The 26,333-nt window shown below is 41.2% G+C and overlaps 1 long non-coding RNA gene across 2 annotated transcripts in view; it reads left to right on the top strand.

The window, feature by feature from the left end:
* Window positions 1-26,070, top strand: part of LOC102555989 (uncharacterized) — a 42,325-nt gene extending 16,255 nt beyond the window's left edge. For both annotated transcript variants that reach the window (XR_005499630.2, XR_350993.5), the window contains exon 3: window positions 25,857-26,070. This is a non-coding gene — a long non-coding RNA (uncharacterized LOC102555989). The remainder of the gene's footprint in view (window positions 1-25,856) is intronic.
* Window positions 26,071-26,333: the final 263 nt, after the last annotated feature.

The following is a 26,333-nucleotide window of genomic DNA, read 5'->3' as shown; positions in this document are numbered from 1 at the left end:
GATCATTGGCTGTGATTCAACATTTGGTAGCCCTCGGTATTTTTCTATGACAACTAAATGCATGTACTTTGAAATATATAAATGTTAATACATCATTTCTACCAGTTAGCATATGCTCTTTCTGATTTCTCCCCCTCACTTTCCATAAGTAATCAGCACTCTGCCTTTTTTTCCAGTGTAGATTAGCATTATCTTTTTGAGATAATGCTTTACTTAACATGACGTCTGCAGGGTCATTCATTGTGTTGCATGTTAGTAGTTCATTTTTACCACTAAGTACTGGTCACAACTTGTTTAGTCTTTATTGGGTCACTTTTAAGTTATTTAAAAGGTTTCTGCTCCTTTGAATAAATTGACGTAAATATTTTCATACTGATATTTTTGCGTGTCTTAGATTCTTTTCCTGATACTGTGATGAAATACTCTGAGGCAAGCAACTTAAGGGACGAAGACTGTGTTTGAGCTTATGGTTAGGGGTGCAATACCTCACAGTGTGGAAGTCAAGGGAACAGAGACTTGAAGCAACTGGTCACCTGCTCAGACCACATTCCAGGTCAGGAGAAAGAGAGTCACAGCTTTTTCTCATCCAAGGAACAGTATCACCACTAGTGGGCAGGGTTTCTCATTTGATTAATGTAATCCCCTCAGACCCTCCCAGATGACAGTTTCACAGGTAATTCTAGTTTCTACCAAGTTGAAAATTAACAGTCACGATCTGCCTATTTGTTTTGTGATTTCTCTTAGATCAAAACAATGGAATGAGCTGGTGTAGCAGGACACGCCTTTAATTCTGGAACTCCACATCGTGAGGTTTAGAGCAGTCAGAACTACATAGTAAGATTCAGTCTCAGAATCCCCAACGCCAAAACAGAAAAACAAACAAACAACAGAAAGAAAAGAAAGGAGGGAAGGAAGGAAGGGAGAAAGAAAACAACACAGTGTGGTAAATGCTTGGTTTTGTAAGGAATAGACAAAACTTTTCTACAGTTCTGGAAATTTGTTTGTTGCATATCTCTGAAAATCTCAGGTCTTTCAACTTTTCTTTCATTTATTTATTTATTTATTTATTTATTTATTTATTTATTTATTTATTTATTTTACTTAAAAATGTATTTGTTCACTTTACATCCCAATATCAGCCCCTCTTTCCTCCTAGCACCTCCTCACACAGATCCCCCCCCCATTCCTCCCTCCCTTTCTCTTGGCCCCCTTCCTGGCACATCAAGTCATTGCAGGACTCGATACAACCTCTCCCATTGAGACTAGACAAGGTAGCCCAGTTAGAGGAATGAGGTCCATGGGCAGGCAACAGATTCAGGGACAGGTCCTGCACCGGTTGTTTGGGGGACCAGCATGAAGACCAAGTTGTATTTCTGTTCCATATGTGAAGGGGGCCTAGGTTCAACCCATGCATGTTCTTTGGTTGGTGGTTCAGTCTCCTGGAGCCCTCAAGAGTCCAGGCTAGTTGACTCTATTGGTCTTGTGGAGTCCCTGTCCTCTTTGGGTCTCTCAATCTTTCTCCCAACTATTCGACAAGATTTCCTGAGCTAATAATGTTTGGCTGTCGGTCTCTACATCTGTTTCTACTGGCTGCTGGGTAGAGCCTCTCTAGGGACAGTTATGTTAGGTTCCTGTCTGCAAGCATAACAGAGTATCATTAATCAGGTATCAGGGATGGGTTCTTGCCCATGGGATTGGTCTCCATTTGGGAACAGTTCTTACTGCTAGTATGAACTTTTCCCAGTTGAGAACTGCCTAATATGTCACTACAATATATAATACTGTGGGTTGTGGTTCTGAAACTCTTTATGAGATTGGGAATTTCTCTTTTATCCTGTTTTTTTTTTAATTCTTATCTTCTATATTTGTCAATTTTTTTGATCTTCTGATATGACAAAGTTTCACATATTTGGAATGTTATGTTTATATAGAATTAGTTTTTTTTTGCTAAGTGTTTAGTAAAATTCGACTGTGAAGCCTCTGGGACTTGAAGCTTTTGTCATGAGAACACAATTTCTTTTATAGACACAGGTCTCACAATTCCATTTTGTGCCATGTTGGCACTTTTTGTCCTTTCTTAAGATTTTAAAAATTTCATCCAAGTTATATATTTTCTGGCAAAAGTGTCATAATTCATGTTATTCTTCTTTAAGATTTATTTGTTTATTATATATATAATGTGTTCTGCCAGAATATATGTCTGCATACTAGAAGAAGGCACCAGATCTCATTATAGATGGTTATGAGCCACCATGTGGTTGCTGGGAATTGAACTCAGGACCTCTGTGAGAGCAGCAAAATGCGCTTAACCTTTGAGCCGTCTTTCCAGCCCCGTATGTTATTCTCTTAATTATACAAGATCTATGTTTTTTCTCATTTCCTTAGTTAATTTTTTAACAAATCAAGTTTTGTTTGTATGATTTTCTCTTATTTATTTTCTCTTTTATTGATATCTCCTAATTTATGGTTTATTTCTTCTTCAAATTCTTTGCCTTTATCATTTTGCCCTATCTTCTTACAGTAAAAATGTAAGACCACTAACCTTATATTGTTTTCTATTATATATGAGTTAGTTTATATAACCAAACGTGGACATGTTGCATATTCCAATTACCAAGTAGTTCAAAATATATTTACTTCCCTTATTGGCTTCATACCTGATGTACTCAGAGTTTTAATTAATATGTACTTGATGTTACTTGCTCATCTTCCTGTTGGAGAAGCTTCCCATTCTTGCTGCTGAATCATCTGAGTTTTGTTTCCTTTCTTTTCTGTAAGGAGTTTGTTTGGAGTTCTGTTCACATCGGTAGCCAGTTAGAGGCCAGCTTCACTCATCTGAGCTTTGTTTAGATTCACTACGACTTAGAAATCTTTTGTCGAGGTCTAGTTTAGACCTATGCCTACTCTATGGCTTCTACCAAGTACCTTGAGTGTTTGTCAAGTGTACCCACTTTGGCTGGTTGGAACCAGAGTTCTCCTTACCTCTTACTATATTAAGAGCTATTCAGCTTATGGTTCTATATTGCTTATCCTTCTCCTGCAGAGTTTTGTCTATCTTGTAGGACCAAAAATGACATATGACTTATTCAGCTAGAAACCGAATAAGTCTTGCTTGCTTCCCTCCCTCCTTCCCTCCCTCCCTCCCTCCCTCCCTTCCTTTCTTTATCCCTTCCTTCCTTTCTCCCTCCCTCTCTCCCTCCCCTCCTTCCTCCCTCCCTCCCTCTGTCCCTCCCTCCCTTCCTTTCTCCCTCCCTCCCTCTCTCCCTCCCTCCCTCTGTCCCTCCCTCCCTTATCCCTCCATCCCTCCCTTTCTCCCTCCCTCCCTCCTTCTCTCCCTCCCTTCCTTTCTCCCTCCCTCCCTTCCTCTCTCCCTCCCTCCCTTCTCCCTCCCTCCCTTTCTCCCTCCCTCCCTCCTTCTCTCCCTCCCTTCCTTTCTCCCTCCCTCCCTCTCTTCCTCCCTCCCTTCCTTCCTCTCTTCCTTCCCATTCTCTCCCCCTCCCCATTCCCTCCCTTCTCTGTGTGGACTATACATGTTCGCGCATGTGCATTCACTGACCTGTGAGTGTATGGAGGCTCCAGGTAGACATTAGGGACCTTTCTCCATTGCTCTCCACATTACCTATTGAGAGAGACTCTGATATGAGCCTGTGTCAGCTAGACTGGCTGACCAAGAAGGCCTCTGAGATCCTCTTGTCTCCATTTCTCCTACCTCTGAGATTAAAGCACATGATGTCACACTAGGTTTTGGCTGCTCTTTGAGGATGCAAATGCAGGTCCTCAGGTTTGTGTGGCAAGCACTTTCCCTGCTGAGCTCTCTCCCCACCTCCAACCCAGGAAGATTTTTCTTTTGACTGTTTCCTCACACAGGCCCTTCCCCACTAGCATTCTGCTTCAGAAACCCCAGTGGCACCTTTACCTTCCATGACAGGACTAGTTTGTTTTGATACCTGCATCCCATTCTGCAGTCTAGTTAATTCTTTAAGGCAGAAAACCAGGTAGTTCCAGCATTGGCCTCACTGGTTTGCTTCCTTTCTATTCTCACAGCTTGGGTGTGGTCTCCCCTCTGCTGTTGGAGATCACTGACTGGTTTTGTCTGGGTTTCTTGTATTATCAGTTGGAGGGAAAGTGGTTATTTACTTCTCTTATAGATGTAACAAAACACCTCACAGAAGTAACTTTAGGGAGGAAGGAAATGTTTGGCTTATGGTTTCAAGGAATTTCTATTTGTCATACACCATTGCTGTCAACCAGAAAGCTGAGCACAGGACTGGAAAGACTGTCCTACATCTGGCAGCTAGACCCTACGTCCCTAAGGTTTCCAAATCTCCTCAGTTGTGGACAAGGTGTTCAAACACATGAACTATTAGGGAACATTTTACATCCAAAGCATGACAGAAGCATAGTAGGAACTCGGCTGTCAGTTTTAAGCAGAAATCCTCCATGTGTATTTAAGAGAAAGAAATGTGTGTACTCAACACTTCAGATTTCTGTTTATATTTTTACGATTATATTTTTTCTTTTTCATCATATGTGCATGTGTATCTGAGTGTGGATGTGTCCACATGTATACAGGAGGCCAGGAAATGGTGTTGGACCTCCCGGAGCTGGAGTTAAGGGTGGTCATGAACTATGAGCCATCTAGGATGGGTGTTGGGAACCAAATTCAGGTCTTCTGCAAGATCAGTACTCACTCTCAACTGCTGATTCATCAGGCTAGCCCCTACCTGACTCCCCAGTTTCTTGAGTTCCTGGGAAGTCTCAGAAAGCCAGAAGCAATTCATGCTCCCATTCCTTCTGTACCCTCATACTGACATACACTTCAGCTCATTTGTATGATTATTAAATAATCCAAAACCCAGAAGTGCCTTTTCTCCAACCTGGGGAAAATGGATTCACATTTAGAAAGTTTCTACACACTCTTCCTTTCAAAGACAAAAATCTGCCATTTTGACTTTGATGTTTCTATAATGTATATAAGAAATCTCTTTTATCTTTCTATGATCTTAGACTGTTTCCCACAGAAACAAAGGACTGTAAGTTTAAATCATATTAAAATTCTATTTTTTAGTACTTAAAGATGTGAGTTCAGTTTCCAAGCACCCATTTTAGGTAGCTCACAACCATGTTACACGGTGTGACTCCAGCTCTAAGGAATCTAATCTAATGCCCTCTTCTGGTTTTGGCAGACACCTGTACTCACATGTACATCATACTTATACCACATACATAAATAAATCAATACATATTTTTAAAATGTCATTCTCACAGTTGCTAAGAACTATGAGAAGTCTTTGTGTGTCGTGTTTTTTGTTGGCATGTTGACACAAGTCTCCTGTGTCAGAAATAAAAGAATTTATGTCTCAGGAAAATAACAGTAGTCAGAGTACAGCAAGTTGCCAGTTTTCTAAGCCCAGGTCCCACAGGCAGATGTGGAGGAGCTGGTGTCATTCTTTGCCTTACATGGGGTGGGAATAGCACTGAGACTGAGAATCTACCATATTGCAGCAAACAGTAGCTCAGATAAAGATATTAATTACTTTACTCAAGGTTGCTCATCACATACACAAACCAGGGAACTAACTCATACAAAAAGCAATCAAAGCCTTGTATTCCTAGCATATCCAGCAAGACAGATCTGAGGTTGTCCAAGAGATGAATGGGTGGAACTAGAAAAGGTCATATTGAGTGAGGTAACCAGGACCCAGAAAGACAAATACAACATCCTAGTTTCAAATCTATAGACATGAGCACGTAACCTGGAGTAACCTCAGAAGCCAGGAAAGTAAGAAGTTACCATTGCAGGGGAGGGGTGGGATGACCAACAGAGAGGGGAATAGCAGGATAGTACTGACCTGAAGAGGAAAATGGAGAAACTGGGATATCAGGGGACCATAAGGAGGAAGAAGGGATAAAAATATAGAATGAGAGCAAAATGACAGTAAGGACATCTGAAAATTTAAGGAGTCACACTATTAACTATCTTCCTAAACATGCCAATAATACATGTCATTCAGTATATAAACATATATGTGTAGTTTAAATATTTTACCACTTTGGCTGACAGTGCTTCCTCCCAAGTGCCTCAGACCATCTGTCAAAGACCCCAATATCAGGCATAAGAAGTCCTCTTTTGAATTGTTAGTCAGGGTTGTCCAAGAGACTCCCAAAACATTATAGGCTTTTGCTATTGCCCTTGTTTGCCCTCCAGAGATGGAAGATAAGTCCCCATGTACTGTGAACACAGGACTCAGAAGCCCTGGGCTGGACTAATCAGAGTGCCTCCTCCCTGAGGACTAGCTTTTGTGGTACCAGAAGGTACTATGCAAGCTTCTAAAAGGAGGGAATCCTACACAGATATGATATACTTAGAAACCGAAAACAACACTAGCATGGCCTAGTGATCCTAAGGGCTCCATAATTTCAAAGACAGATCACAGTAACCACAAAATCTCTCTAATTGGACTGAAGACCAAGAGGGAAATCATGCCTGGTACAAGAAACCTAGCCAACATAGAAGAGAGTGAAGACTCCCAGCTCAAAGGACCAGTAAATATCTTCAACAAAATCATAGAAGAAAACTTCCCTAACCTAAAAAAAGAGATACCCATAGGCATACAAGAAGCCTAAAGAACTCCAAATAGATTGGACCAGAAAAGAAACACCTCCCGTCACATAATAGTCAAAACACCAAACGCACAAAATAAAGAAAGAATATTAAAAGCAGTAAGGGAAAAAGGTCAAGTAACATATAAAGGCAGACCTATCAGAATCACACCAGACTTCTCGCCAGAAACTATGAAGGCCAGAAGATCCTGGACTGATGTCATACAGACCCTAAGAGAACACAAATGCCAGCCCAGGTTACTGTATCCTGCAAAACTCTCAATTAACATAGATGGAGAAACCAAGATATTCCATGACAAAACCAAATTTACACAATATCTTTCTACAAATCCAGCACTACAAAGGATAATAAATGGTAAAGCCCAACATAAGGAGGCAAGCTATACCCTAGAAGAAGCAAGAAACTAATCGTCTTGGCAACAAAAGAAAGAGAATGAAAGCACACAAACATAACCTCACATCCAAATATGAATATAACGAGAAGCAATAATCACTATTCCTTAATATCTCTCAACATCAATGGCCTCAACTCCCCAATAAAAAGACACAGATTAACAAACTGGATACGCAACGAGGACCCTGCATTCTGCTGCCTACAGGAAACAAACCTCAGAGACAAAGACAGACATTACCTCAGAGTGAAAGGCTGGAAAACAATTTTCCAAGCAAATGGTCAGAAGAAGCAAGCTGGAGTAGCCATTCTAATATCAAATAAAATCAATTTTCAACTAAAAGTCATCAAAAAAGATAAGGAAGGACACTTCATATTCATCAAAGGAAAAATCCATCAAGATGAACTCTCAATCCTAAATATCTATGCCCCAAATACAAGGGCACCTACATATGTAAAAGAAACCTTACTAAAGCTCAAAACACACATTGCACCTCACACAATAATAGTGGGAGATTTCAACACCCCACTCTCATCAATGGACAGATCATGGAAACAAAAATTAAACAGAGATGTAGACAGACTAAGAGAAGTCATGAGCCAAATGGACTTAACGGATATTTATAGAACATTCTATCCTAAAGCAAAAGGATATACCTTCTTCTCAGCTCCTCATGGTACTTTCTCCAAAATTGACCATATAATTGGTCAAAAAACGGGCCTCAACAGGTACAGAAAGATAGAAATAATCCCATGCGTGCTATCCGACCACCACGGCCTAAAACTGGTCTTCAATAACAATCAAGGAAGAATGCCCACATATACTTGGAAATTGAACAATGCTCTACTCAATGATAACCTGGTCAAGGAAGAAATAAAGAAAGAAATTAAAAACTTTTTAGAATTTAATGAAAATGAAGATACAACATACTCAAACTTATGGGACACAATGAAAGCTGTGCTAAGAGGAAAACTCATAGCGCTGAGTGCCTGCAGAAAGAAACAGGAAAGAGCATATGTCAGCAGCTTGACAGCACACCTAAAAGCTCTAGAACAAAAAGAAGCAAATACACCCAGGAGGAGTAGAAGGCAGGAAAGAATCAAACTCAGAGCTGAAATCAACCAAGTAGAAACAAAAAGGACCATAGAAAGAATCAACAGAACCAAAAGTTGGTTCTTTGAGAAAATCAACAAGATAGATAAACCCTTAGCCAGACTAACGAGAGGACACAGAGAGTGTGTCCAAATTAACAAAATCAGAAATGAAAAGGGAGACATAACTACAGATTCGGAGGAAATACAAAAAATCATCAGATCTTACTATAAAAACCTATATTCAACAAAATTTGAAAATCTTCAGGAAATGGACAATTTCCTAGACAGATACCAGGTATCGAAGTTAAATCAGGAACAGATAAACCAGTTAAACAACCCCATAACTCCTAAGGAAATAGAAGCAGTCATTAAAGGTCTCCCAACCAAAAAGAGCCCAGGTCCAGACGGGTTTAGTGCAGAATTCTATCAAACCTTCATAGAAGACCTCATACCAATATTATCCAAACTATTCCACAAAATTGAAACAGATGGAGCCCTACCGAATTCCTTCTACGAAGCCACAATTACTCTTATACCTAAACCACACAAAGACCCAACAAAGAAAGAGAACTTCAGACCAATTTCCCTTATGAATATCGACGCAAAAATACTCAATAAAATTCTGGCAAACCGAATTCAAGAGCACATCAAAACAATCATCCATCATGATCAAGTAGGCTTCATCCCAGGCATGCAGGGATGGTTTAATATACGGAAAACCATCAACGTGATCCATTATATAAACAAACTGAAAGAACAGAACCACATGATCATTTCATTAGATGCTGAGAAAGCATTTGACAAAATTCAACACCCCTTCATGATAAAAGTCCTGGAAAGAATAGGAATTCAAGGCCCATACCTAAACATAGTAAAAGCCATATACAGCAAACCAGTTGCTAACATTAAACTAAATGGAGAGAAACTTGAAGCAATCCCACTAAAATCAGGGACTAGACAAGGCTGCCCACTCTCTCCCTACTTATTCAATATAGTTCTTGAAGTTCTAGCCAGAGCAATCAGACAACAAAAGGAGATCAAAGGGATACAGATCGGAAAAGAAGAGGTCAAAATATCACTATTTGCAGATGACATAATAGTATATTTAAGTGATCCCAAAAGTTCCACCAGAGAACTACTAAAGCTGATAAACAACTTCAGCAAAGTGTCTGGGTATAAAATTAACTCAAATAAATCAGTTGCCTTCCTCTATACAAAAGAGAAACAAGCCGAGAAAGAAATTAGGGAAACGACACCCTTCATAATAGACCCAAATAATATAAAGTACCTCGGTGTGATTTTAACCAAGCAAGTAAAAGATCTGTACAATAAGAACTTCAAGACACTGAGGAAAGAAATTGAAGAAGACCTCAGAAGATGGAAAGATCTCCCATGCTCATGGATTGGCAGGATTAATATAGTAAAAATGGCCATTTTACCAAAAGCAATCTACAGATTCAATGCAATCCCCATCAAAATACCAATCCAATTCTTCAAAGAGGTAGACAGAACAATTTGCAAATTCATCTGGAATAACAAAAAACCCAGGATAGCTAAAGCTATCCTCAACAATAAGAGGACTTCAGGGGGAATCACTATCCCTGAACTCAAGCAGTATTACAGAGCAATAGTGACAAAAACTGCATGGTATTGGTACAGAGACAGACAGATAGACCAATGGAATAGAATTGAAGACCCAGAAATGAACCCACACACCTATGGTCACTTGATTTTTGACAAAGGAGCCAAAACCATCCAATGGAAAAAAGATAGCATTTTCAGCAAATGGTGCTGGTTCAACTGGAGGGCAACATGTAGAAGAATGCAGATCGATCCATGCTTATCACCCTGTACAAAGCTTAAGTCCAAGTGGATCAAGGACCTCCACATCAAACCAGACACACTCAAACTAATAGAAGAAAAACTAGGGAAGCATCTGGAACACATGGGCACTGGAAATAATTTCCTGAACAAAACACCAATGGCTTATGCTCTAAGATCAAGAATCGACAAATGGGATCTCATAAAACTGCAAAGCTTCTGTAAGGCAAAGGACACTGTGGTTAGGACAAAACGGCAACCAACAGATTGGGAAAAGATCTTTACCAATCCTACAACAGATAGAGGCCTTATATCCAAAATATACAAAGAACTCAAGAAGTTAGACCGCAGGGAAACAAATAACCCTATTAAAAAATGGGGTTCAGAGCTAAACAAAGAATTCACAGCTGAGGAATGCCGAATGGCTGAGAAACACCTAAAGAAATGTTCAACATCTTTAGTCATAAGGGAAATGCAAATCAAAACAACCCTGAGATTTCACCTCACACCAGTGAGAATGGCTAAGATCAAAAACTCAGGTGACAGCAGATGCTGGCGAGGATGTGGAGAAAGAGGAACACTCCTCCATTGTTGGTGGGATTGCAGACTGGTAAAACCATTCTGGAAATCAGTCTGGAGGTTCCTCAGAAAATTGGACATTGTACTGCCTGAGGATCCAGCTATACCTCTCTTGGGCATATACCCAAAAGATGCCTCAACATATAAAAAAGACACGTGCTCCACTATGTTCATCGCAGCCTTATTTATAATAGCCAGAAAATGGAAAGAACCCAGATGCCCTTCAACAGAGGAATGGATACAGAAAATGTGGTACATCTACACAATGGAATATTACTCAGCTATCAAAAACAACGAGTTTATGAAATTCGTAGGCAAATGGTTAGAACTGGAAAATATCATCCTGAGTGAGCTAACCCAATCACAGAAAGACATACATGGTATGCACTCATTGATAAGTGGCTATTAGCCCAAATGCTTGAATTACCCTAGATCCCTAGAACAAACGAAACTCAAGACGGATGATCAAAATGTGAATGCTTCACTCCTTCTTTAGATGAGGAAAAAGAATACCCTTGGCAGGGAATAGAGAGGCAAAGATTAAAACAGAGACTGAAGGAACACCCATTCAGAGCCTGCCCCACATGTGGCCCATACATATACAGCCACCGAATTAGACAAGATGGATGAAGCAAAGAAGTGCAGACCGACAGGAGCCGGATGTAGATCGCTCCTGAGAGACACAGCCAGAATACAGCAAATACAGAGGCGAATGCCAGCAGCAAACCACTGAACTGAGAATAGGTCCCCTATTGAAGGAATCAGAGAAAGAACTGGAAGAGCTTGAAGGGGCTCGAGACCCCAAAAGTACAACAATGCCAAGCAACCAGAGCTTCCAGGGACTAAGCCACTACCTAAAGACTATACATGGACTGACCCTGGACTCTGACCCCATAGGTAGCAATGAATATCCTAGTAAGAGCACCAGTGGAAGGGGAAGCCCTGGGTCCTGCTAAGACTGAACCCCCAGTGAACTAGTCTATGGGGGGAGGGCGGCAATGGGGGGAGGGTTGGGAGGGGAACACCCATAAGGAAGGGGAGGGGGGAGGGGGATGTTTGCCCGGAAACCGGGAAAGGGAATAACACTCGAAATGTATATAAGAAATACTCAAGTTAATAATAAAATAAAAATACTCAACAAAATTCTGGCAAACCTAATCCAAGAGCACATCAAAACAATCATCCACCATGACCAAGTAGGCTTCATCCCAGACATGCAGGGATGGATTAATATATGGAAAACCATCAACGTGATCAATTATATAAACAAACTGAAAGAACAAAACCACATGATCATTTCATTAGACGCTGAGAAAGCATTTGACAAAATTCAACACCCCTTCATGATAAAAGTCCTGGAAAGAATAGGAATTCAAGGCCCATACCTGAACATAGTAAAAGCCATATACAGCAAACCAGTTGCTAACATTAAACTAAATGGAGAGAAACTTGAAGCAATCCCACTAAAATCAGGGACTAGACAAGGCTGCCCACTCTCTCCCTACTTATTCAATATAGTTCTTGAAGTTCTAGCCAGAGCAATCAGACAACAAAAGGAGATCAAGGGGATACAGATCGGAAAAGAAGAAGTCAAAATATCACTATTTGCAGATGATATGATAGTATATTTAAGTGATCCCAAAAGTTCCACCAGAGAACTACTAAAGCTGATAGACAACTTCAGCAAAGTGGCTGGGTATAAAATTAACTCAAATAAATCAGTTGCCTTCCTCTATACAAAAGAGAAACAAGCCGAGAAAGAAATTAGGGAAACGACACCCTTCATAATAGACCCAAATAATATAAAGTACCTCGGTGTGACTTTAACAAAGCAAGTAAAAGATCTGTACAATAAGAACTTCAAGACACTGAAGAAGGAAATTGAAGAAGACCTCAGAAGATGGAAAGATCTCCCATGCTCATGGATTGGCAGGATTAATATAGTAAAAATGGCCATTTTACCAAAAGCAATCTACAGATTCAATGCAATCCCCATCAAAATACCAATCCAATTCTTCAAAGAGGTAGACAGAACAATTTGCAAATTCATCTGGAATAACAAAAAACCCAGGATAGCTAAAACTATCCTCAACAATAAAAGGACTTCAGGGGGAATCACTATCCCTGAACTCAAGCAGTATTACAGAGCAATAGTGATAAAAACTGCATGGTATTGGTACAGAGACAGACAGATAGACCAATGGAATAGAATTGAAGACCCAGAAATGAACCCGCACACCTATGGGCACTTGATTTTTGACAAAGGAGCCAAAACCATCCACTGGAAAAAAGATAGCATTTTCAGCAAATGGTGCTGGTTCAACTGGAGGTCAACATGTAGAAGAATGCAGATCGATCCATGCTTATCACCCTGTACAAAGCTTAAGTCCAAGTGGATCAAGGACCTCCACATCAAACCAGACACACTCAAACTAATAGAAGAAAAACTAGGGAAGCATCTGGAACACATGGGCACTGGAAAAAATTTCCTAAACAAAACACCTATGGCTTACGCTCTAAGATCAAGAATCGACAAATGGGATCTCATAAAACTGCAAAGCTTCTGTAAGGCAAAGGACACTGTGGTTAGGACAAAACAGCAACCAACAGATTGGGAAAAGATCTTTACCAATCCTACAACAGATAGAGGCCTTATATCCAAAATATACAAAGAACTCAAGAAGTTAGACCGCAGGGAAACAAATAACCCTATTAAAAAATGGGGTTCAGAGCTAAACAAAGAATTCACAGCTGAGGAATGCCGAATGGCTGAGAAACACCTAAAGAAATGTTCAACATCTTTAGTCATAAGGGAAATGCAAATCAAAGCAACCCTGAGATTTCACCTCACACCAGTGAGAATGGCTATGATCAAAAACTCAGGGGACAACAGATGCTGGCGAGGATGTGGAGAAAGAGGAACACTCCTCCATTGTTGGTGGGATTGCAAACTGGTACAACCATTCTGGAAATCAGTCTGGAGGATCCTCAGAAAATTGGACATTGAACTGCCTGAGGATCCAGCTATACCTCTCTTGGGCATATACCCAAAAGATGCCCCAACATATAAGAAAGACACGTGCTCCACTATGTTCATTGCAGCCTTATTTATAATAGCCAGAAGCTGGAAAGAACCCAGATGCCCTTCAACAGAGGAATGGATACAGAAAATGTGGTACATCTACACAATGGAATATTACTCAGCTATCAAAAACAACGAGTTTATGAAATTCGTAGGCAAATGGTTGGAACTGGAAAACATCATACTGAGTGAGCTAACCCAATCACAGAAAGACATACATGGTATGCACTCATTGATAAGTGGCTATTAGCCCAAATTCTTGAATTACCCTAGATGCCTAGAACAAATGAAACTCAAGACGGATGATCAAAATGTGAATGCTTCACTCCTTCTTTAAAAGGGGACAAGAATACCCTTGGCAGGGAAGAGAGAGGCAAAGATTAAAACAGAGACTGAAGGAACACCCATTCAGAGCCTGCCCCACATGTGGCCCATACATATACAGCAACCCAATTAGACAAGATGGATGAAGCAAAGAAGTGCAGACCGACAGGAGCCGGATGTAGATCGCTCCTGAGAGACACAGCCAGAATACAGCAAATACAGAGGCGAATGCCAGCAGCAAACCACTGAACTGAGAATAGGACCCCCGTTGAAGGAATCAGAGAAAGAACTGGAAGATCTTGAAGGGGCTCGAGACCCCATATGTACAACAATGCTAAGCAACCAGAGCTTCCAGGGACTAAGCCACTACCTAAAGACTATACATGGACTGACCCTGGACTCTGACCTCATAGGTAGCAATGAATATCCTAGTAAGAGCACCAGTGGAAGGGGAAGCCCTGGGTCCTGCTAAGACTGAACCCCCAGTGAACTAGACTGGTGGGGGGAGGGTGGCAATGGGGGGAGGGTCGGGAGGGGAACACCCATAAGGAAGGGGAGGGGGGAGGGGGATGTTTGCCCGGATACCGGGAAAGGGAATAACACTCGAAATGTATATAAGAAATACTCAAGTTAATAAAAAAAAAAGACACATGAAAAAAAAAAAAGAAAGAAAGAAACCTAGCCAACTACCCAGAGCGAGTGAAATAATGGATCTTGTAGGAGAACCCACAACCACCACTTTATTAAACCAACATGATCCTTAACTACATTGTAAATATTGATCTATATGCCCACAGATAAGTATAGTTCTCACCTCTTACAAAGGAAACATGTCTTTGCAACAGATAGAAACCATTACAGAACACCACAGCCAATCAAAGTGCAAAGTTGTGGAATTCATTTCCAGGTGACACATCTACAACCCCCATGCCTAAGCTCAGGGATCATTTTGGATAAGGGGCAGAAAATTGTAAGATCTCCTTTGAGATCTGGGAGCTTGCTGTGAAATTGCGTTTCCTATAAATGTCAAACACTATACCTGTAATGTTTCAACAGAATATCTACCTAAATATGAGTTGAGCAAAGTCAACACCAATAAAACATGATAAAGTGAATGGGAGAAAGTGTATGAGGCAACAGGCTTAGACAAAGAACTACAGGAAACTAAGGAATGCTGCAAGCTAGATAAGTAGTCTTTCCCAGGTAACAGGACACCAATTGGTTATGTAATATCAGATGGTCAGCCCTAAGAACATATATATCCTAGTAACATTTTACAAACTCAACATTTCATATTTATGGGTGTATATTGTGTGTATATATATATCCTATATTGTATATATATGTATATATATTACATATATAATATATAGAATAATATATATACATATATTATATATATATATATTTATATATATATATATACACACACACACACACACACACACACACACACATATAAAACAATAGTTAAGGAAAAGAAGGCCATGACTTTGAAAGAGATCAAAGTAGGGGAGAGGTTTTTGGGATAATTGTTTTGTGCACTGTGTAAAGGTTGTCTTTGTATTGTTCAAATGTTGATTTCTATACTAGTGGAGTGCTATCTGGACCTCAGTATTGCTATTTTAATTGCTCAGCCCAACCCCAGGATCATATTTTTTAAACATTCTTTTCTGTCACTTTATGATCGGTTTACTAAAAGGCTGATGGCCTATTGCAGGCCAGGAGGAAAAAGGCAGGACATCCAGGCAGAGCTAGGAACTGTGGGAAGAATTGAGAGGCAGGAGGACTTGCTAGCCAGATACAGAGGAAGTTGGTTGAACAGGAACTGATCAAGAAGTAAGAGGCCATGTTGAAAATGTGGGCTAGAATAGAAAGGGCTAATTATGTTGTACAAGCTAGCTGGGAGCAAGCCTAAGCTACAAGGGTTAAGCTTTCATAAATAATACCAAGTCTCTGTCGGTATATGGAGCTGGGGGATTGATAAGGGGGGATATGGGAACATCTGAGGAGGGGGGAACCATGATAAACTCATATTATATTCTCAAAATATAAAAATATGTTTTTAAAATCTTCAGAGAACAAGAGATTTGTGTAGTAGGAGTCAAGGAACATGAAGTTGTCTGTGAGATTGTGTCTCCTCCAAATTTCTGAAGGACGACTGAACTTATGAAGTCTCATCAACATGGCTGCCAAAACGAGACCTGAACACTAACAGCATCAGGGACGTGCTAATGTGGAAGGGGAAGTTTGCAGGGCTCCAGCCCTAGTCAGAGAACTGTAGGTGGCTGAAGAATATTGAGAGGGGGAGACAGGGTCTGCCTGGGAAAACACTCAATTAGTTATCCAATACCAATGGGAGGGGTTGGAGGGAAGGAAAGGCAGGAAGAAAATAATGCTCGACTTTCAACAATAAATTATGACTAAAAGGACATGTCTGAGGTTTGGTAAGACACCCGTGAGGGAAAGTCTGAATACTTTTGTTTGTGAGAAAGATGAACATGTTGTCTTTTATAAATACATGAGAGAGTGGTGGTGCCTGCCAGTTATCTCTCATCAGAAAAGCTTGGGAGCCAAATGTTTAAGATTTTGAAGATTTTATGATTTTGTTTTAAATGGACTTTACTAGTTGAACATCCATGCTCTATAAACTGGAAATGGGAATCATATATCACTCTTAGGTCAAATCAAGCACTTACTTTAAGTCTTCTGAGGGAGAACAGAACAATTCAGGGTTTCTTTTCAAGTGAACAGTACACAGTTTCTGTGGTGTGGGTATAACACATCACACCTTTGATAGCAGAATAGTTAAGACAGGCCTCAGGCCTGGGCAGATGTGAGCCTCCTTGATGCCAGCCTTTCAAAATATCCTGAAAACTGTTGCCAGACAACACTCAATTGGGAAAAATCAAAAATTCTTGGTAGCTTCTATTTATTGGTGTGAACCAGGTACCCATTATACAAAAATAATTAAGGTATGCTTAAGGCACAAACACAACTAGACAGCAATAAACGAGAAATTATTTAGAAGGAGACTCCGTAATACAAAACCCTTTCACCCCCAAAAACTCAATGCCAGAAACTACAGAAGATAGCCTGGGATGAGGGATGTCCAAGGTATAGATCCCAGGGCAACATTATTGTTGGCCCAGAATGGAAAGATCTATGTAGGCATTCTGGTGGGGCCTCCATGTTAAAAGTCAAAGAAAACTTAATAACTACATTTTTAGTACTGAGTGGGGTCTTATCTGCAATCATAAAATCCACGATATAGTCCTGATTTCATGGCTGACTCTCAGACAGAAGGCAGTATTTGTGCATCAGATATGACAGCCTGCAGTTCTGATGGGGTTACGTTAGGGTCGCTGTTAATAAAGACAAGAAACTCCTTCTTCGATAATGAAAACCAGGATGAGTCTTATCTCGAGATATGACTTGGAAGGTCCCAAATGGCCCACGTCCCAGGCAGCGGTGGAATCTTGATTGTCATTTGTCAGCAGGGGTGTTGACAGAGGCGAGCTGCCTGTGTCACTGCCTATCAGATATAATTGCCGAGTTTTCAGGATGTATCCCCCTTCCTGAGACTAGAGGAGGCTGAGTCTGAAATAGGAGGCTCTTAGTTTATTTACAAGTGAAAGAACAGCTGCCACACATCTGGAGCTTAGGTATAGGAAGGGAAAAAAAGACAAAACAATATATGGGGGTGGGAGTGGGGGAGGGGCATGACCTGTATCAAGAACTGTGTGGGATCACTGGGAAGGAAATGATCAAATATCCCAATAGGTCTCTGTCTCTGAAATGTGTACCTCTTATCAACATTCTTCCTCTAGAAACAGGACTCAAGTGATTTCAAGCCTGACTGGGTCATTTGTTAAATAATTAATCTGTGGTAATCCCAAAGACTGTTGTTAACAACCTAAAATGAAAAGACATTTTACAATTTTTTTTCTCGTTTTATTTTAATTCTGTACATGTGGCAGGGCAGGGGTACACACTGCCATGTTTTACAGGCAGAGGCGACAGGACAATTGATTGGGGGGCGGGGAGCTTCTCCTCTTGAGGGTCATGGAAATCAAACTCAGATCTGTCAACTGCCTTTACCCACTGAGGCATCTTGCTGGCCCCCAAACACAATTTGATTCAGTGTCTTTTCAGGAGCAGTGGGAATATTTGCTGGCGATGTCAAGAGGCTTCTTAGAAAGCATTTAGTACATAGGCTAATGGTAATATTGTAAAGTAGGGGGATTCCATGGGTGAGACTCTTTGGATGTGGTCTTTTAGGAGAAGCCTCAGTGATTACATTTATATATAAAACCACAGTGGAAATGGGCAGAAGCCCCGTGTGTGGGAACTAAGGGTGGCCCAGACTAAGGATGGAGCTGGGTAGACTGGTGGTTGATGTGTCTATGAAATGGAAGGCAGTAACAGGCGAAAGACCAGACAGCGACAGGCTACTCCCAATGAGACACTAAAGCCACGACAAGGACTTAGGGGTGGGGCTACAGGGCTTTGGAGCAGAGCATTGGTGTGAACTGATAATGGCATCGTTTTTATAATTTCCTAATGTCATGCAAGAATGAATCTTAGTGTGACTCTCACAGCAGCCCCGTGAGAGGAGCACTTTTCTCTAGTTCGTCGTCCTCCTTTTCAAATAGACAGACTCATGGATATTAAGAGCTCAAATGACAAACTAAAGCCAAGTCACGCACTCTTACAGTTCCAAGCGGCCTCTTCACTCTTCCTCAGATGGGTTGTTGGCACTGAACCCAGAAAACCCCTGTCATTAACAGGGAGGACATCACCAAGACGGGGAAACTAACTTTCATCAATGCTGCACCAGTAGATAAGCAGGAAGGCAGGTCTAGGTTGTATAAATGAAGGGCAGCTTCTCCCATGATTTCAAAGGTGAAATGGCATGTCAGAATCCCCGAATACTCTTTGAAGATTGGTTCAGGAAAATGCACGTGTGACTTTTTGTGTATGTGAAGCACTTGAGAGTCGTATGCCCATGCCTCACCCCCTCCTTTACTTCACCCCTTGTTTCTTCATCCTTCCCGAGTCTCACCGATAGTCTCTTGCGTGACCACAGTGGAGTTATAGCACCAGGCCCTTCGCATCTGCACTGTACAGCATTGATCTACATCCACGGTCCGGTTTTGCACTGTAACAATGAAGTCCTTTGCAGCAGTCTCTTACCAGCCCTACGCCTGGAGCCTTTGGAGTTCTTTACTCTCCTTTAGTCTAAATGTTTTTCAGCCTTTTATAACAATAGTTAAAGTAAAAAGTAAAGCATTCTCTCAACTGAATATTTCTGTCCTTTTCCCATGAACAAAAATCATTGCTATTGTGTTTTTGAGGGTGTCATATCAGGGGATGAGGATTCCCTCTCCCCTACTACCTGAGTAACACTAATTCTGATCACAGTGGACTTCTCTACTGTCAAGAGTCTCTTCTTCCTTCCTTCCTTCCTTCCTTCCTTCCTTCCTTCCTTCCTTCCTCCTTCCTTCTCTCCCTCCCTCCTTCCCTTCCTTCCTTTCTTTTTTTATTAACCATGCCATTTGTTTACATCTCAAATGATATCCCACTTCCCAGTTACCCCTCCACAAACCCCCATCCCACATCTGCCCTCTCCCCATTTCCCTTTGACTCTATGAGGGTGCTCCCCCAGCCACCCAACCTCTCCTACCCCACTGCTCTAGCACCCCTCTACTCTAGAGCATCAAGCCTCCACAGGACAAAGGGCTTCCCCTCCCATTGATGTCTGTTACATATGTATCTGGAGTCATGGATCCCTCCTGGTACACTCCTTGGTTAGTGGTCTAGTTCCTGGGAGTACTCGGTGGTCCAGCCAGTCGATATCCTGGGTTCTCTTCTTGCATTGTTAGAACTGATCAACATCTGTGCAGAGGGACTTTGAGATCATCTAAATGGTCTATGCCACACCCAACAGACTTCCCCTCCAAAGATTCATTGCTATAAAAAGGCAGTTTATATTTTTGCATATTCTTCTGGCATACTGCAATCCTACTACGTTACTCAATGTATTGATTTTTTTTTAATATTAAAACGAACTTGCATCTTTTTTAGTTAAACCCATTGTATTGAAATGTAACCCCTTTTGCTGGATTAGGTTTGCTAGAATTCAATGTATAATTGTTTTGCTCATGCTCCTTAGGGCTCCTTTGTATTTTTTCAATGTCTTTCTTTAGTCTGGGCATCAGAATACCGACCATATGAAGCAAATTTGGGTGTATTCATAAAGTCTTCTTTGCAAGATGATAATTTTATGGAATTTAAGTCAAAAATTTTCCTCAACTGGCTGGCACAGACAAATTGGCCTAGAATTCTTATTCTTATTCATCCTCCCCCTTCCCTCCTTCCTCCTCTCCCTCCTCCCCCCCTCTTCCTCCCCTTTCCGTTCTCTCCTTCCCTTTCCCTCTATTTTCTGGTGTTTTGAGTGGTTCACATTGTCACCTATGCTGTCCTTGAACTTATGTCCTTGACTCCCAGCCTCCAAAATGTTAGTCTTACAAGTGTACACCCACTCTCCTTAGTTTTATTAGTGATATGCTATCCTTTTCCTTGATTCTCTGGTCTGGCTAGACAGTTTTCTTTTTTTCATTTTTTTTAGTGGGTATTTCTTATTTACATTTCAAATGTTATTCCCTTTCCCGGTTTCCTGTCCATAAGCCCCCAACCTCTCCCCATCCCCTTCTATAAGGGTGTTCCCCACCCCATCCACCTCCCTTACCCCCCCAACTGACAATCGCCTAGACTGGGGAGGGGGTCCAACCTTGGGAAGACTAAGGACTTCTCCTTCAATTGGTGCCCAACAAGGCCATCCTTTGCTACATATGCAGTTGGAGCCATGGGTCAGTCCATGTATAGTCTTTGGGTATACAAGTTTAGACCCTGGAAGCTCTGGTTCATTGGCATTGTTGTTCTTATGGGGTTGCAAGCTCCTTCAGCTCTTACAATCCTTCCTTTAATTCCTCCAATGGGGTCCCATTCTCAGTTCAGTGATTTGCTACTAGCATTCACCTCTGTACTTGACGTGTTCTGGCTGTGTCTCTTAGGAGAGATCTACATCCAATTCCTGTCAGCCTGCACTTCTTTGCTTCATCCATCTTATCTAGTTTGGTGGCTGTATATGTATGGGCCACATGTGGGGCAGGCTCTGAATGGCCGTTCCTTCAGTCTCTGCTCTAAACTTTGCCTCCCTATCCCCTCCTATGGATATTTTTGTTCCCCTTTTTAAGAAGGAGTGAAGCATCCACATTTTGGTCATCCTTCTTGTGAAACAACTTTTGGTTTCATTCATTTTTCTCTGCTTTTTCCGATTCCAACCTTATTGATTCTTATGATCTGTTCCTGACCTCTGTCTGGCTGCTGCACACTAACTCTTTGCTGCCTGTTTAATGTTGATGCAGAAATATTAATTTGAGCTCTTCCCTTCTCCTTACAGGTGCATCATGGCTGTCCACTTCCTTTTACATGTTCTCCTAACACTATCTTTTTCTCTTGCCTGTTTTCTCAGTTATTATTTGTTCTTTAATCTGTGAATTCTTTCTTGAACTGTATATTATTTTTAAGTACATTACTTAAATTTGAGATACATGTGGATGTTCCTAGATATTGTTCTTTCATGATTTCTAGTTTTCTAAGAACAAGGTGCATATAATATCAGTGGGTTTGAGGTTGTTGTCCCTTTTGTAGGCATGACATCAGTCCACCTCAGTTGTTCTTCTGTGAGCATTCAAATAGCGAGCATTGTGCAATTCTCTAATATTTGAGATACTTCCCAAATGCCAGGTAGGTTATAGTTTTGCAGGATTTTGTTCTATTTACACTTTAATTTATTGAGATAGAGGGATTGAAAGTCACACCTCTAGCAGTACTTATGCCCTTTGAACTCCTTTGACACATAGAGGTTGGACGCCACTGAGTATTTCAGGTTACACTTCAGATCAGGAGTCAAGAAAGCACAAGTAAACGTGCCAGGTTCTAGCGACCACTTTTCAACTTTTCCTTTGTGGGAATGGGCATCCTCCCCTTACCCCAACTGGGGATTGGCTACCCTACATTCTCCTGATCTGGGTGTGTTTTTTTAAATTTATTTTTATATTTATATTATTTTTACTTTTTATCATATTATATGTAAATTATATATTTATATTTATTATAACATGTTCTATAATCCCTATTTCCTGCTTTACATGTGCATAAAACATCTACATTCCATTGAAATTTATGGAAGAAATGGCATGATGTCTAGACTTAGTTTCAAAATGTACAGCCAACAGACGCACACAGGCACACACAATTGTGCACGGCAGTATAGATAACTTATGTTTTGACAAAATAAAATTTAAATCTTGTTAATGGAAGATTTGTATTAATCTACTTTATATATTCTTGAAATATTTCATAATAAAAGAAAAATACTATATGTCCTTGGGAAGGTCATAAAAATACAAGCATCAGGAGCTGTGAAGAAACCCATCACATTGACAGGCAGGTTGACCCTCTGCCAACCATCTATGTGTACAATGCAGCGTTTTGGAGCAGCGTAGAAAGGCCCCATTGTAACTGCAGCAGCAACAGTAGAGGACTGGGTGGCTGGGTAGCAGAACCTTGAAGTCCTTATAAAAGAGGTCTCATTGCAACCAACAGCTTGTAGAACAGAGTTCTCAAACTACAGCATTAATAAGCACATCTCTTCCAGTTCAAAACAGTTCTCTCAAAGTGAAAAGGGCCTTACATCATACAACAAGGCAGCACTGAAGAAAATGCGTCAATAAAATATTGTTTAAACTTATTTAATTCTATAAAAGGGGTTTCTATAATGCCTCAGTGATGATCTATGGGGTGGAAATTGTGACAGGCTTTGTGAGGGCAGTCTGGTAAGATGCTTCAAAAAAGAACTGTGTGTGTCCTTGGATATCACTCTAGGAAATTAACCTTTGCATATGTTCATACATGGCCAAAATAATAACTTTCTAAAACATTACCATTAAGTCACTGTTCATAGTAGGAAAGTGCTGAAAACCACAAAATTATCTATCTTTAGATTATAAGCAACTGGGAATATCACACAATTGAAATTACAAAAATAGTTTTCATTGAAAATAATTTTTAATGGGGACCTTGAACCATGTATCATTTACATATATATACACATATAAATGTAAATATATATGTGTGTATATATGTATATATATATATTTGAGTTTCTACAGCCATGAAGAATTATGAGTCATTTGTGAGCAAGAAAATGGATAGAACTAGAGATCACCATAAGAGGCAGTATAAACCACACTCAGAAAAAAATTATATTTGTCCCATAGGCACATGAAAATAGGAAGGGGACAACCATGTAAGGGGCAGAGTCAAAAGAAAGGAGGAAAAAATCGTGAATACTGGTTTTTTTCTTTTAACACAGATGCTGCATGCTTTCTCTTATACGCAGAATCTCAATTTAAATACATACAACATTGGCATATGCCGTGTTCGACTCCTGTTGCCCTTCGCGCCCAGTTTGAAGAGGTGGTAATGAACAATCTTTTTGAGTGTTCATAATAGTTTCGTGGTTCTGGTAGTAGTGGCCATGGCAGCAGCAAGGGCAGTGGTAGCGGCTGCAGCTGTCATGGTGGAGGTTGCGGTGGCTGGCGGTGTTGGTGGAGGAGGTGGAGATAATGGAGGTGGTAGCTGCGGTGGCAGCACCAGGGGTGGTGGAGGTGGTGGGAGTTTTTGAAAAGGGGGTCCTGCTTTGTAGACCACATTGGCCTCGAACTTGTGGTGACCCCTTTGCCTCAGCCTCCAAAGAGTTGGGATTCCAGGCGCAGACCACTAATAATAATACCATCATGCCTGGCCAACTCCATTTATTTTCTTTTTTGAGCATTTATTTTTTAAAACCAAAGCAGACCCTCTGGCAACCATTTCATTCTCTATGAGGGAGAAGCTACCCTAGTCTCCCAAATGGACTCCGTTCATAGACTGAGCCACACTATTATGGCTTATGCGGACCCACTAATCATATATGGAGACAGAGTGTGCTTAAATGAACCCTTCAGAGAAGAAACTCTCCACAAGGAATTTATTGACGCAACAATCTGGTATGTGTCCACTTATAGTCCCCTGCCTTGCCTGGGCTGTGTGCTCTCTGCCAATCTTGCAAAGGAGTGGAGTTAAAATCTATTCCTGGTAGCTTGAAATTGATCAATTATTCCTTCCCTGAAGTAACTTGCTGAAGACATGTATTCAGGCCAATCTGAAAATAGCACAGTCGACCTGAAGCGAAGTACACAGCCTCTTTCTAAACAAGTGGTTTTGTAATGTCTTTGTTTAGCAGCAAAAATGATGTGACAGGTACACGTTCCTGTGTGGCAGGGAGTAAGATGCGAGAACACTTTCTCCAATGGCCTGTGGGCTAAGGAAACCCCTCCCTGTCACCTACAGATGTAGTGAGTGGGTACCATAGCCTGCATGTGAGATTGGAGGTCTGTGGGCACAAAGTGGGTATGTGTGGGTGGGAGGGGGCGGGGGTAAAACTCTGCTTCCAGGGATCCAAAGAGGAGTGCAAGGGGCATTTGCTCCTCCGTACATCACTATCACACATCCTGGCTGCTCCCTTCCAATGTGTTAGGTCAAGAAATAGTGACCCTTCTACCTTCTGTCCTTCTCTATCGCCGTGGATGAGTTTAAGCACTCTATTCACACTAAAGGTCTCAAGAGTTCTCCTTCTCCCAATTTCCACACAACTACTCACACCAGGGTTTCTCTCCCTAGGCATCGCTGGCCCTTCAGGGTAGATATTTCTGTTGCGGGGGATGGGGAAGGGAGCTCTTGTATGTCCTACAGGCTGTTGAGCCTCATCTTTAGACTTTCAATCCGTAGTTGTGACAGGTCAGTATCATCAGATATTACCAAATATGGGGAGTGGGGTTAGTCCTGGCTGAAAGATTTTGAGCTTTCTATAGCTTTTATCTTCTGAATATAAAGAGAAAAATGAAGGTGTGCCTGCTGAACTGTAGCCTGCTCACTTCCCCCAACATTTATCTGACCAACAGCTTGCAAAATGACAGAGGGACACGTTTGTCAGAAGGAGTCACACTTCGCCCTTCAGGGTGATTTTGTTTCAAATTATGCTTGAAGGCATGTAGGGGTTTTTATAGGATAGGGAAGTCAAGAGAGGAGGGAATGACTTTTATTTCCTGTGGGCTCTTAACTGCTAGAACTTTCCTGGCCACACAGAACTGGCCTATTGTTATAGGCCTCACCCCGTTTCTCACAGTAGTGACTAATATCACCAAGTTTGGGCTCTTATAGAAGATGGTCCCCTGGACTTCCTGATAGATTTCCTAACGCTAATGATCAGCCCTAAACACATGCACATATAGGTAACACTTACTGGACTCTGTAGGTTGCGTGCGCACACACACACACACACACACACACACACACACACACACACACACACACACACACACAGCACCTTAAGTTCATAAGCTCAAGAGGTAAAACGAGAGGGGCTGGAGGAGGGACAGGAATGGGTAAACTGATATAAACGCTGTGTACTCTTGTATGAAATTCTTAAAAGATTAAAATAAGGATGAGGGTCCCCCCCACTTCTACGTGTTCTCAGCTCAGCACTCTTCTCCCACCTCGTCCTCTTTATTAATCTCCCTGTGTGTTTATCTAGTAGGCGTTCTGAGTACCTACCTGATGTGGCATACGTACCCGATGTGGTCTCAGTTCTCCTGGAGGGATTCCCAGTATTAACTCTGCTCACATAGCAACTTTACAGAACCTCTCTACTGGGGAGAAGTGTAGTCTGTTTGGATTCCTTTTTAAAGTCACCTTTGCATCCTGACATTTAAGAGAAAAATAATTTTGATACAACTATGATTAGCACTTACCGTGGTTTCTGTTTTGCAGGCATTTGGAACGCTGGTGATCATTGTTTGGAGTACTGTGCACTTCCACTTTACTCACCACTGAAGCCTCAGCTTATTTCCCTACGATGGCTGATAAACACCCTTGGAGAAGCACAAGAGCATGTCTGTCATTCACGTAGCCCATCCTCTGCATTGGGACATTTAAATACTTTTCATTTTAGTCTGTTATAAATCATTTTAATTTTGCTATTGCAGTTAGTTGCACTTGTATGTAGTAGATGAATGTCCTTGGGCCTGTAGCTTTTGGTAGCTGCATTCACACCAGCCCCTGAAAGCGGAGGGCACAGGCTCACACTTCCTGCTCTGCCTCACACAGCCCCGGTGCCGTCTAAAACACAGGTTCATTGCGCAAGCTGTGATGACTCCATCCAGCCATGATTAGGTGTGTTATTTCATTGAAAAATTGTTTAAAGAAAAGGTTTTAAAACACTATCTACTATCTTGGGGTTTTTTCCAA

This window comes from Rattus norvegicus, chromosome 1, assembly GCF_036323735.1.
Source record: "Rattus norvegicus strain BN/NHsdMcwi chromosome 1, GRCr8, whole genome shotgun sequence".
Lineage (NCBI taxonomy): Eukaryota > Metazoa > Chordata > Mammalia > Rodentia > Muridae > Rattus > Rattus norvegicus.
The sequence above is the reverse complement of the archived record's forward strand: the minus strand, read 5'-3'. Positions and strand labels throughout refer to the sequence as shown.